Source organism: Nicotiana tabacum, chromosome 21 (genome assembly GCF_000715075.1).
Source record: "Nicotiana tabacum cultivar K326 chromosome 21, ASM71507v2, whole genome shotgun sequence".
In the NCBI taxonomy this organism is placed as follows: domain Eukaryota; kingdom Viridiplantae; phylum Streptophyta; class Magnoliopsida; order Solanales; family Solanaceae; genus Nicotiana; species Nicotiana tabacum.
The window spans coordinates 82,165,964-82,180,813 of NC_134100.1; the positions used below are offsets into that span (position 1 = coordinate 82,165,964).

The 14,850-nt window shown below is 35.7% G+C and overlaps 1 pseudogene; it reads left to right on the forward strand.

Moving 5' to 3' along the window:
- The first annotated feature begins 4,206 nt into the window (after positions 1-4,206).
- Positions 4,207-14,545, forward strand: LOC107783953 (protein STRUBBELIG-RECEPTOR FAMILY 3-like; annotated as a pseudogene).
- Positions 14,546-14,850: the final 305 nt, after the last annotated feature.

Here is a 14,850-nt window from a genome sequence, read left to right on the forward strand (position 1 = left end):
TAAAAATGTATCATTCTAAAATGGCAAACATATCCGTCTATTATTTGAAATTAGTTAATGTGCCCTTAATAGATGAAGAAGTATTATTAATAATGATATAGATGACCTTTTGGGGTAGCCGAGTTGGTTGAGCTGGGACCTTCTAAATGGGAGGTCTAGGGTTTAAAATTCACTTGCATACTTTTTCGGTCGAGCTTGTCGCACAAGATATGCCTAGTGTGATTTACCTTACAGTGTAATTTGCAAAGTTATTACACAAAAAAATGATACAACTGTACAATAAATAAGGGACCAAGATCTCCAACTAGAATATACCATGATCCATGAAAGTAAGATGTTTGCCTAAACAAGAAACATTACTAAATTGAGAAAATTAGTACTTACTAAGATTGTTTCGCACATAGAAAATCATGATGAGCTACACTATGGCATGGGCGGCCAGACGAATTTTGTGGCCTAAAGCCAAACTTTATGAGGGGCTTAATTTTTTTTTTTTTTGTAAAACATATACTGTTATTATTTTTTTATTTGAAGTCTATTTTTTTTAGTTTCTTTAGATGCAAAGTTATTAATAATTTTTTTATAATCAATTTCTCCTAATAAGTCTTTCTCAATTGATAATATAGCTAATCCATTTAACATCTCTTGAGACATTTTTGATCTTAGGTAAGATTTTATCAATTTTAATTTTAAAAATTTTCTTTCCGCTTAAGCAACGGTAACATAAGTTATTAACATTTTTTATAAGAAATTTAGGCATTTGAAAAATAATCAAATCTTTTTATTTGATTGAGTATATCAATTAAACTATTATCTTCTAATTGTACTATTTTCCTTAACACTTTTAATTCAAAAAATAAATCCAAACCATCAATATGAGATTGATTATTTTGCTTTAAGGAACATTGAAGATTAAGACACTATTTTTTCAAATTTCTCATCTAGTGATCTCATTTTTTAACGCTAAATAGAAAACCAAAAATATTTTCATATGCTTCGAATTGTTCAAATCTATTTTGAGGTAAAAAAAATAGCCTTGTCTACTATGTATAAAAAGCAATCAACTCTAAAAGATTCTTCGAGAGATTTTGAGATTTCATTATCAACATTCTTATCAAATTGTTTCTTCCTATATATCATATGTTTCTTAGAAAGTTCGGATTTGATATTCATTTCAAATGCAATTTCCTTAACAAAAATCATAGCAGTTGCAAATCTTTCTTTCTCTATATTTGTTAAAGAAAAAAATCAAACATTTTCACTTCATATAACTTTTCTTTTTAACTTATATATAGCTTATTAGGTGTAACAAAAAATGGGCCCCCACAAATATGGGGCCTAAAACAGTTGCTTTACCTGCTTTAGAGAAGGGCCGCCCCTGCACTATGGAGTCTATTTAGTCTATTATTACCTTTTTTCCATTTTAGCTAGCGTTTGACCATAGATTCCCAAATTTATTTTAAAAAATCTGATTTGGGTGAAGTTTGGTTTGAAGATGAAAATGTATTTGGACATTAATTTTCAAAACATATTTCATTTTAAAAAAAAAATATGAAACATGACTTATACCACAAGTTCTAAAAACTATCACACCCAACAATACCTTCATCAATAACATTCATTATCATTATCACAAACCATAGTCCTGAACATAAATAAATTTAGTACAAAATTATCATTTTTATAATGAACTACACTATCAGATGACCGAGAAGACGAAACAACATTGTTACAAAATAATAAATGGTGGGCTCTTTTATAAAATATAAAAATTTGGGATAATTTTAAAAAAAATATAATAGTAATTGGGATTTGGATTTTGAGTTTTGGGAATTTACCAAACTATGAATAAAATTTATGAACAACACATGTATTTGCCTCTGTTTTAAAAGGCGTTTCTGGGGCGAGCTCTGGGGCGAGGCGTACCAAAAATGCCCCGGGGCGAGACGTACCAAAAGCGCCCCGGGGCGATAGTGTGGGGCGAAAGTCTCAAGAGGCGTACGCCTCGCAATTTGGGGCGTACGCCCGGGCTTTCGGGGCGCATTTTTTTAGTAAGGAGTAAGCCCCAAGGACTTTTTCAAATTAAAACAAAATTTATTGAATTAGTCCTTCTTATAATACCCAAATTCTCAAAAGTCAGTTTGGTAATTACTCAAAAGGTTTAAAAAGAAACTCAAAAGTATTAAATTTAAAAGTAAAGACCTTTTTTATTAATTTAAGCGCTAATTCATGATTTTTTAAATTTTTTATCTTGTCCGCTAGTCTGCTAATATCTCCCAAAAGTAATAAATATTTAATCTTTTTTACAAATACAAAGAGAACTACATTTTTCTTCGTAGCAGTAAATTCAAAGTTCAAATTGCAGGTTAATCATCTTTTTTGTTCCTCCATATAGAAAACTTTATTCTTTTAAACTCAAATTACTTGTGCTTGTAAGTAACGTATAATAGATTATTTTAATTAGTTTTTTGTGAGGATGGGGCACACATATATATAGTTTTCTTCAATTTTTATGCAATTTTACTTGTTTATAAATATTAACTGTCATTATATTATTTTATAAAATATTAAAAATTAAATACCTATGGGGCTTACGCCCCGCACCTCGGGACTTACGCCCCGCTGAGACATATGTAAAATGCTCCGCCTTACGCCCACGCCTTTTAAAACACTGATATTTACCGTGAAACATTTGGAAAAAATTTGAAAAAATGTATGGCCAAACGGTCCTTAATTTCTTTTCTGTTTCCCTCCCATCCCAAACTAAGATTACAACAATACTCATTAGAGAATCCATATCACGCTCCTTTTAGTGCTTGAATCATCACGCTCCTTTTAGTAATTCCCCTTTTTTGGTCGGGTATGGTTATATACTTGCCCGCATCGGTATTTAATTATAAATATGATTAAGTAATATCATACTTAAACATTTATCTTGATTTATTCAATTCAATAAAGTTTTTTTTTATATATATATATATATACATTTAATGCAAATAATTATATTTTTAACCGAAACAAATAAGTATAGCTTATTGAATAAAAATAATCTCGAATAAAAATCTTTGTTACTTATGCGATTCGATCTTCTAATTCAATATTTGATTATTTCTTTTGTCTCTCGCATTAATAATATCCGCAAAACTCACATGAATTTATAATTATTGGTGTAAAATATGTCATAAGAATATTTGTTCACAATATTTATTAAGATCATTTCCGATTCATATACACCATCTTCAATTCTTAGTCACTCTGATTCTTGTTATCATCTCTGATTCGTTTTGAATATCGTTTTAATTTTAATATATTCATTAAGAAAATTATTAAATAATATTAATCATAAGGGTTATTTGATTAGATTGCCATTTATCTCTCCTCAAAATGAATAATAACTTTTGAAAGACTTTTTAGTAAATCGCATAAATATTATAGCAAAAATATAATTGAGAAAGAACAAATGTCTTTTTTATTTTCAAGAGCGAAGCATATTTTGCAATAAACTTATTTGGCTAAAATTATATATAAAATAAATCGGAGGTGGTAACTTTTAGACAGATAATAATATCTGTATTATAATTGTTGTGTAATTAGTTTGAGAAAATATAAGAATAGTTGTTGGAAGAGAAAACGAGAGAAGAAACAAAAGAAGAAAGAAGAATCACGCACTACTATCGCGCGTGGTATTGAATTTTACCTCCTAAAAGTGACTCAAAATCAGATTATCTATGGCTTCCACTCACTCACTGACTGGGAAAAGAAGAAAAGTTTCAGTGTCTGTCTGCAACTTTCTAAAGCTTAGCTTTTTACTCTTTTCTTTTTTCAGCAATTACAAAGGTAAGACTAATCTCACATTAATTGGGTCCTTAATCACTGCTTACTTTTATGTAAACTTCATTTTCGTGTCCTTAGTCCTCTTTGTTTTTGCTTAATTCAGCGTAAAAGCGTCTGTTTTTTTTTGTGTGGAAATCATACCCCCCCTCCATTTTTGTTATTTCCTCATAATTCACTGAATCTTTGGTGGGTTTTTCTTCTTGTTCTATACTTTTCCTTGCTGAACTCTAAAAAGTTTAGTTTTTTTCCCCTCAAGAATTTGTTTTTTTGATTCTTTTATGTTCTTTTTAGATTTTACTTGTTGCTTTCGTTTCGATTTTCTGATTGAAATTTGAAGTACCTAGTGTTAGTTTTGTATTTCCTCTTCGGTTTTCTGGTTGGTGTGCTTGTTGTTGCCTTTTTTTTACCTTTCTTAAGCGGAGGGTCTACCGGAAAACAAGTAATATCTGCGTACATACTACCTCCCAAGACTACTTGTGTGATTACACTGGGTTTGTTGTTGTTGTTGTATGTTCTTTTTAGATACCCATTTGTTATTTTTAGTCACTGATTGATTTTTCTAATCTTTTTGATTTGGGTTTGTATTTTCAGTGTGCTGTTGTGTATCTTGCATTATTAAGCTTAAGAGAAACACTGACATTGAGGTCTACTTTTATTGGTATTGCAGATTGGAAATTTTATGTATAATTGGCTATGCAGAGTATTTTTCCAAAGAAAGGGTAGTTTAAAGAAAAAGATTGTATTTTTGGGCCCATGGATGAGAAGAGATTTGTTGTATGCTGCTTGAATTTGGAGATATTGGTGTGGATTCTATTAGTTTTTGCTGTTCAACATTCAGATGAAACTTACCCTGGAGATGGTAAGTCACGAACGGTCGCGGATTATTTATCATTTCTTATTTAAATTCTCATGATCAAGGGGAATTTCCAATTAGGGTAGGATGTCTACATCACACCTCTTGGGGTGCGGCCCTTCCCCATACCCTGCGTGAATGTGGGGTGCTTTGTGCATCGGGCTGCCTTTTTATGTTTTGTGCAATGCTGATTATGCGTGACTATGTAGTTATCTAAGCTAGTGCTTAATTTGAACTCAAGTGACTGAAGGTTCTTATGTGTGACTATGTCTGCCGATGACTTAACGCAATATTTGATCCCTTTTGCCACTTCGCTAGACTTTTTCTCAAGGGAATTCAACAATTGATATGTAACCAAAGAATTTGTTTTTGCCCTATTTGCAAAGTATAATTCTTTAACGAATTGGAATTGAATCACCTTCCCTCTACTTAGCTCCACCACCGCTTACATTTGAACTAAGTAGTCATCTTGATTCTTACATTATTTCTCCTACGTTTGGTAAATAAAGTTTGTACCTTCACTTGCACTGCCCTGACATTTTATTGGGTTTGCAAAGTTGAGGACTAGCAGCTTTTGCGCCTATTGATCTGGTTAACTGCCTCTGAGGAAAGTTTGCAGTTAGTCTTCCGTAATTTGATTGGATTCTTAATTTTCATATGGTTTCATGGATCAGTTTCTGCACTTTCTTCTTTATGTTTGGAATTTCTTACTGAAAGTTTCCTTTTTCTATTGGTCAAGTTGCTGCAATTAATGGCTTATATGCTGCTCTGGGATCGCCGTCCCTTCCGGGCTGGGGTACCGTTGGTGGAGACCCATGTAATGGACTTTGGCAAGGGGTCATATGCGAAAATACAAATATAGTAACGATGTAAGGACTTTACATTTTGCCGCAACATTTCATAGATATTTGGAACTGAAATGCTAATCCTACTTCTCATGTCATTTCCAGTCGACTCAATGCTGCTAACTTGGGTGGTGAACTAGGGGATAATTTAGGCTCATTTTCTTCTCTCAAAACATTGTAAGCTTCTCAAAAGATTTCATGTTATGAGAATATGTCCATTTAGTGGTAGTCTACTGTAATGAAATGTGAGCAGTAATTGTGGCTATCTCTTGTGGCAGAGATCTGAGCAACAACCATATCGGCGGAAGCATTCCGTCCATTCTCCCAGTTACCTTGCAGAATATGTAAGTTCTACCATTTGACCTATGAAGGAACAACCCCCCGCCCCCCCACCACAAAAAAAGAAGGGCGAAAGAGGACACATTGATGTAACTAGCTTTACTTATTGAGCAAAAAGTTGACATTCTTTACCTTGGGCAGTTTTCTTTCAGCTAACGAGTTCACTGGAAGTATCCCTACTTCTTTATCTTACCTGAGTCAACTTTCAGCTATGTAAGTTTCACTTTTAGTTTAGATTAATAGTTGCTTTCTTTGTAAAGAATCTGGTAAGGTATTTCTCTGTGTGTCAGGTCTCTGAATGGAAACCATTTGACTGGAGAAATTCCTGATTCATTTCACGGCCTCACGGCTTTGGTCAATCTGTACGACAGCTAAACAAAAGCATTTCTATTCTTTCATTTAGTTTTTTTTGTCATATGCATAACTGGTTCGCCTATTTATCTTTTAACAGTGATTTGTCAGGTAACAGTTTAAGTGGATCATTGCCATCATCGCTAGGTAGTTTGTCTTCCTTAACTACTCTGTAAGTAATTCAACCTTATTATACACTTGGTTTATAACTTTGGTCTATATGATAAAGCGAAACTTCTTTATTTCCAGACATTTGCAGAATAATCAGCTTTCTGGGACTCTTGATGTTTTGCAGGATCTTCCCCTTGCAGATTTGTACTCTGAAAAACTACATTTGACTAATTGACTCTAATATTATTTCAGTTCTCTAAAATGATGATATCTTACTAACATATCTCCACTCTCCTTGTGTCCTTTCTAGGAATGTGGAAAACAACCTGTTTTCTGGGCCCATACCTCAGAAGTTGTTCTCTATTCCCAATTTCAAGTAAGTACATTCATTTTCTTCTTTCATATACTCGTTATGTGCTTTCAGTTTTTTATATTGAGTCAACAGCCTGTACATCACAATGCAATCTTGGCCAGATATAAAATTTTTGTGCCCCTCATCGTTTGTTGGAAATATTATCTGACATGTAACATATCCCAAAAGAGAAGATATAGAATCATAGAAGACATGTAGGTCGAAACCTTGGATAGAAGACATGTAGGTCGAAGCCGTGGATAGAAGACATGTAGGTCGAAACCGTGGAAACAAATTTCTGTTGAAGGTCAATATTGTTACTTGTCAGTGGTTACAACCACATATGTAACCTTTCTCTTTCAATACCTCCCTTAAAGCTTGAGCACGTAAAAAGTAACCCATTCCAAGAAAATTCTTGTTTACAAGTTGCTGAAATCAAACTTAATAAAATGGGTGTGCTTGTATGCGGCAAGAGCATTTCGTACAAAATGACCAGCAATATAGGCTTAATGTCTGACATGGATATGAATCCCACAATTGCCCTTAGCATAAATGACAGTTCAATGAGTACAAAAATAACAACATACCCGGTGTAGTCCCATAAGTGACAGCTCAATGAGTAAACTTAAGAATTACAAAATAAGAAATTTACCTGAAAATGAAAAGAACAATCCTGCTAAGCATGTCATTTAATTTCATGATTTCTATCGTATGGTCAGTGTCTCAAACTTGGAAGTAAGCAACTCATACAGACACAATAACTAGATAACAGATATAAATATAGATACACGGAAAGCAGAGTACGATATGCATATGAAAACATGCAACAGGTAAACAACAACAACATACCCACTATTATCCCACACCGTGGGGTCTGGGGAGGGTAATGTGTACGCAGACCTTACCCCTACCTTGTGAGGATAGAGAGACTGTTTCCAATAGAAAACATGCAACAAGTAAGGTATGGTATTCCCTTTCAAAATAAACAAAATTGCAAAGTGTTTAGTTTAGCAAGCTGGCGCATGGGCTAAACTTGTTCATAATTTAAGTTCATATTCCATGGTGGCCAGAACTCAGCTCAAGTTAGGTCACCCGCCTTAATCATATACTGAGCCCTTAACTCTGGGCAGGCCAAAATTACATGGAAGTCAGGCAATCTTATTCATTCAGTTGAACACATATTTGTTCCATGCAAGGATGGATGTATGATGTGTCAGTTGTTGGATCATTTTGTGACCATCTTATATATGCTCTGTTGATTATGATCAGTGACGGCTGATGTTGTTGTTTGCTTGCTGCCTTTGGTTTTCATGCAGAAAAGATGGAAATCCTTTCAACGGTAGTATTGCTCCTTTACCTCCACCAACATCATCAACAACACCCCTTTCTGCGCCACCCTTTTCTGGGTCTCCAACTTCAGCACAGACACCAGCAGCAGCATCTGCAGAATCAAGTTCAACAGGACGCAAAAAGTCTTTATCTGCTAAAAGGGTGGTCTGGATATCAATTGCAGCAGTTTTGACATTTATAATATTGGTTTTAGCGATCCTGCTCTTTCTACCGAGGTGCCTCAGGAAATGGCATGAAACTCAAAGAACCCCCAAACAACATGAAATAGCTCCTTATGTGGGTGCCAGAGAGAATCCCGGAGATAGTGGTTCATTAGTCCAACCTGGCCGTGACATAGAGAAAGGTGCTACAATTACTCAATATCTATTGTTATTTCATGATATCTATTGTCACTGTGTTAGTAAGTCCAACTTTCTTTCCCTTAGTTACACAGAAAAAAAGACACTTACCTTAATTTGGGTTCCATTTGATGTGTATTGATGTTTGTATTTAAATTAATAATTATTAATTTTTTTATAACCTTGTTTGCTTCTAATCATCCTCTCGAGCCGAAGGTATAAACAGCCTCTCTACCTTCCCAGGTAGGGGTAAGGTCTGCGTACACACTACCCTCCCCAGACCCCACTTGTGGGATTCACTCGGTTTTTTGTTGTTGTATGTTTTAATAACCGTGGTGTCCGGGCTAACTTGCGCGCACCTCGACTAATTCCACGAGATACCTGCTACCTCCCACCAACAATAGGTACCAGGTAACTCTATCCCCCAAGGCTTGGACAGAGGGGAAAAAATCACCTAGTGTTTATGTCTTCGCTGGGATTAGATTCTGATTCTGGTGTGAATACCCTAGTTTATGATATCTCTCAAATGCTCTTCTATTGTCATTTGAAATGCCCTCGTAGAATCTTCATGAGTTTGGAAGTCTGTTTTGCAGCATTTAGAACTGAAAAGTTTGTGAATCTCAAAGTTTAACCTTCTATTTTTTAGTGATAAGTCGGTTTCTTATGTGTTAAACAGCTCCTGTAGTTGTGAAGCCAAAAGAAAAACAACCAAGAAGACCGGCTCCCATTCCGAAGCCACCGCGTGAGCAGGAGGTAAATGTGCTAACCACGAGTGCACTGCCAAAGAAGGATAATAATGATATAAACCCTAGCAGATTTGATGTTGATTTGATGCCACCACCTCCGCCTCCTCCTCTGCCGGCTCTTCCACAAGAGAGAGTTATTGTCAAGCCAATTGCACCTGCTGAAGATACCGCAGTGAAGCCTCTAACCAGGCCACTTCCACTAACTTCTGTGAAATCTTACACAATTGCATCACTTCAGCAATACACCAATAGCTTTTCTCAAGATAATCTGTTGGGATCAGGAATGCTTGGTAGTGTATACAGAGCAGAGCTTCCGAATGGGAAGGTATAACTTTCAATCGGCATGAATTTATTATGATGCACCAATTTATTAACTGGGTTTCCTACTCCCACTAGATTGTCTAGAGTCTAAACTGCTAACTTTTTATAATTCTTCATTCTTGACTGCTAATTATCATCCAGTAGTATCAAAGTACCTCTTAAACTCTAGTCAATATATACATTGTTAGAGTTCTTTTGTGTCTTAGCACTAAATTTATTACGAATGGTTGTGATACCAGTATGGTTTTGCTATGGAACATCACTTTCCTGTATCCTTTACTATAGCATTCCCTAAACCAAGGAAAATCTGTTAAATGAATTCTACCTATTGTATCTGATATTCTTGTTTCTTACATTTCTTTAGCTAGTTAACACCCGCTCAAGGATGCAATAATTGCACTATTTTCCCTTTAGGATCCTTCCAGTTATTTTCTTTTCCTTCTTGTCCCGAGTTAATCTCCAAGGGGTAATTTCTTCCGGTGACCATCATAGTTGACGAAATTTTGTCCTGTAACTGTATTCTGAAATTGTTAAACTGAAAATCAACCTTCTAGCTATATTAGTGTTCGGGTATCTTTTTCTACCCTTATTTTTGTCCGTCTCTTAATAAGAGGATCAGCGAGATGCAGCTGCATCTTTGTCTGGTCATAATTCTAAATAACAAAGTATATGTATGCGCATGTTGTTTCCTCTATATAAATTATTTGGGGTGTACTATATGGATTTCTCTGGTATGCAAATCTTACTTCTCTTCCTTCTCTTGCACTGTGCACCACAGCATTCAAGTGGTTGCAACATTTCGCTTCTGACACGTGCTCCTTTTGGATTCTTATGCAGTTGCTTGCTGTCAAAAAGCTTGACAAAAGAGTTTGCAGTCAACAAAAGGACGGGGAGTTTCTTGACCTAGTAAACAATATCGACAGAATTCGTCATGCTAATGTTGTTGAGCTAATGGGGTATTGTGCAAAGCATGGTCAAAAGGCTTCTGGTCTATGAGTATTGCAGTAATGGGACACTACAGGATGCACTTCATTCTGACGATGAATTCAAGAAACAACTTTCGTGGAATACTCGAATCTGGATGGCTCTTGGAGCTGCAAGGGCTTTGGAGTGAGTCAAATAACAGTACACACATTTAACATTTATGCACATACGTGTGTGCGAGTGCACGTGCACGTGTGTGTATAAACTCCTACTTATAGTTGTAATGGGCGAAGAATTTTTGGGGACGAACCTATAATAAGTACTTCCGGTGATTCTAGATGATAAATCAGTGTTATTAAAAATATAAACAATAAATTGGTTGTGGTACAGTGACAAAGTCAATCACAGGCTTATTTTAGTCCATAACTTTCTTGTGTTGTGCATATTGCATGATAGAAGGCCACAAAATGATGACCTGGAATAGTCTTCACTAAATATAAAATGTCAGATGTAGCTGTTTTTTGCTTGTTGCTACTCCTTTCTTTGCTTCCGCCTGTCCAAGAAAAAATGAAGAAAATTTAAATTATTTGGGTAGCATTGCTAAGCAGTCTGATTCGTATCTTTAGATTTACATGAAAAAGTGACCTAGAGCATATTTGAATTAACCATTCTTGTTTTTATGGAATGCAGGTACCTCCATGAAGTCTGCGAGCCACCTATTATTCACAGAAACTTCAAATCGGCCAATCTTCTGCTTGATGATGAGTTGGCAGTACATGTTTCAGATTGTGGTTTAGCTCCATTGCTATCGTCTGGTGCTACGAGTCAGGTAACTTGCTACCCTAATGTTCTGGAGTAGAAAAAGAACTGGAATATTCCCCGGATTATTAATTTCCCCCTATGTACTGAAAAAGGAACAGTACAGTAGTGATGGTCAAAGTGCTTTCAACAAGATGTTGGATAGGGTGAACCTCAGAAGTCTTGCACCTTTTCCCTATAAATTTGGAAACAGAGGCCCTGGTTCACTAGACTAGCTAAGTTGCGGGGACTCTCCAAAATGTTGCTACACACACCCGGCGACATTTTCGGAGAGTCTGAGCAACATAGTAGACTAGTCAAATACTCCTGGTTCACTATATTGGTGTTTCTTTATTAGGTTATCAGAAACAGAAAATTTGCTTAACTTCCTTGAAAGACCTCATTGTTTCTCATTTATATTTAAAAAGCAGTAGAAACAAATGGTGAAGGTGCTCTTCTCACAATGTGCATGTGGATTATCGGTCTTGTTACCTTGTCATTATTTATTGCTCTTTTGATAAAGTACTCTTGCTTAATCTTAGAGGTTTGATTACTTTTGCATTAAGTTTAAGGTATATTAAAAACTATCAAGTTGACATTATACTGATTTTTCAGTTGTCGGGACAACTTCTCACAACCTATGGCTACAGTGCTCCAGAATTTGAGTCAGGAATTTATACTTCCCGAAGCGATGTTTACAGTTTTGGCGTAGTGATGTTAGAACTATTAACAGGCAGAATGTCATATGATCGGTAAAGAACCCTTCTGCATCCTATTGAGATAATTTAGTTGTGCCTCCTTTCTTTGCGGAGTATAACACACCTGCATTGCATATCATATTCAGGACAAGGAATCGAGGAGAGCAGTTCTTGGTCAGATGGGCAATCCCTCAGCTACACGATATTGATGCCTTGACAAAGATGGTCGATCCTTCTCTCAATGGAAAATACCCCATTAAATCATTATCACACTTCGCTGACATAATTTCTCGCTGTGTTCAGGTGAGTTATTATGTTATGCCTTTATCTGAATTATTACTGTGCATTATCTAATCTCTGAGTGGATGACATAGTCTTAGCTGTCCATAGTCTCAATAGGTAGAAGAGTTTGGGTATAAATTCCTTGGTTCCGTGCCAATTAAGTATCAGCCAATCTGTTTCTGTAGTCCTTTGTAAAATATTTTAATACAAAATGAAAGGGACAATGTAATATAGAAGATTGTTAGCTTCTTCTCATAAGGTGAAAAATAGAAGAATTGGATTTTCGGAAAAAGTTGAGAAAGTTTCTCTCAGCTTTGTACAACTACAATAACCGGAAAAAAACCCGGTAAAGGGCCAATTATACCCATGTACTATGAGAAAAGGTTTAAATATACCCTTCTTTATATTTTGGGTCCACATATACCCCTGCCGTAATACTATTGGTTCAAATATACCCTTCTTCTGTTAAGTTTGTCCAAGGTGGACATCTAATCCTACGTGGCACTGATATTTTATGAGGTGCATGCCACATGGCATGCTACCTCAATGCCCCTAATCCATATATAAAAGACTAAAATATGAAATACAATATTTTTCAAGGTAGCGGTGATGGTGGCAATAGTGGTGGAGGGGAAGAAAATTTTAGTGGTGGAAAAAAAATAGAAGGGAGGGGTAAAATGGGTTAGGGGCGTTGAGGTGGCAAGCCATGTGGCATCCACCTCATAAATGCCACGTAGGATTGGATGTCCACCTTGGACAAACTTACTGGAAGAAGGGTATATTTGAACCAATAGTATTACGGCAGGGGTATATGTGGACCCAAAATATAACAAAGGGTATATTTAAACCTTTTCTAATAGTACAGATATATTTGGCCCTTTTCCGAAGAAAAAAAAGTTAGATTTGTGTAACTTTTCATTTTTCTTAGTCCTACCATGTTCACAATGTATGAAATTCTGTAGGAGGACGAAAACTGAGATAAATCATTTTCAACCTTACTTTCCTTCTTTTACTACCTCAACTGCTAAGTGAAAAATTCCACCCTATTGGAGATTTGCGTTTATGGTAATGAGATTATTTGGGCATGTCTCTGAAAACAAAAAAACTTCAGAAAAATGTTTCTGAAAAATCAGAATAACATCTTTTCGGTAACAAAAACTATAAACTCTTTGGCTTGAATCAGACCAAAACCAATCCGAACTTTCAAATAACCAATAAGCTTTTAAATATTATCACTTTCTTTTTGTAATTTTCATCTATTATTATGCTTAAAAGTTAAAATGTTATCTATCGTGCTTTTCTTATATAAAATGGGCTTCGGTAGATCCTAGGGAAATAGAGGATTCATATAGCCGACCTACCCTATTTTCTGTTAAGGCGTAGTTGATTGATTAATCGTATTCTTTTCAATTTAAAATCATTAGGTACCTCTTACTCCTTTTTAGTTAATGTAGTACAAACTTAGTATCACTGTGTTACTTTGGGATATAATTACATGTTGGAGGTGGAACGATTAATGTAGGGGGTAAAGGGTTGCCATCTTTTGTTTTCTACTTTGGTGAAATATTAAGTTCAAAAACAGGTGTTTGAAAAGGATGGTAATACCACATTGTCTTCCAATTTGAAGCTTGTAGGTACAACATAGATAGTCTCTTTGCCTTCTATTATTTCCTTGCTTTGTGGGGAGAGGGAATTTTCTTAAGATCATCTACCATTGTGTTCTTCTCGAAAACAAGTGTCCGTGTGTGAGGGGAAAGAGAGAGGGAGGTGCGCTGATCCGAGCAGAAATTTCTGAGATTTAGTTGTTGAATAGGTTTGCCTTAACATTTTTTACTTAACTTTTGAATCTGTGTGTAGCATGAGCCAGAATTCAGGCCACTAGTGTCAGAAGTTGTTCAGGACCTCATTCAAATGATTAGAAGAGAATCTCAAAATAGATCGCATGGCGAATTATGATTTGAATTAGACATTCATGCTGAGAATTCAGCTGGTTAGTACCTAACAAGATTTGAAGATTATTTGTTTTGTGAAGTGAGCTCGGATACTCGGACCAAAGAAACGAGGTTGCAGGCTATCCTGCTAACACAACTTCATACTGAAACAAAAGGCAAACAGGAAGCGCCATTCTTGAAAGAACCAACACAGGAAACTTAGTGCCTGCTAACAACACAGCTTGCTCATCTCAATCTTGTCAAATTTTTGGATCATATCATTTAGGATAAACATATCCCATTGTTTGACAACTATTATAATTTTGTTGTTAGTTAGCATAGGAGTGTCTCCTGAGTTCTGAAGTTGTATATTTTGTTGTACATGTACAAAGTCATTTGGTTGTACAAGGATCTCTTCATTCTTTGTCATGCACTTGTTGTGGCACATGCCAATAAAGTAGATTTAGAATGAGTATGATCTTATTATACGTATTCATTTTAAACTTATATATGTATACATAGTTCTAGCTGAAAGCAATAGGTTCAGTTGAACTCACAGAACTCGCTGTAGATCGCCTTTGCATACCAACCAATAGTTTGGATTTATACATAAGGCCTAGGGATGGCAATGGGGCGGTGTGGGTGCGGGGCGGTGCGAGTTTCGGGTTGCGGGGTGGGGGTGGGGTGGTTTGGGGGGGGGGGGGGTCGGGTTTAGACATATACGGGGTTTAGACATGTGGGGTAGGTTAAAATAAAAGAAATTAATTTTTTTGCGGG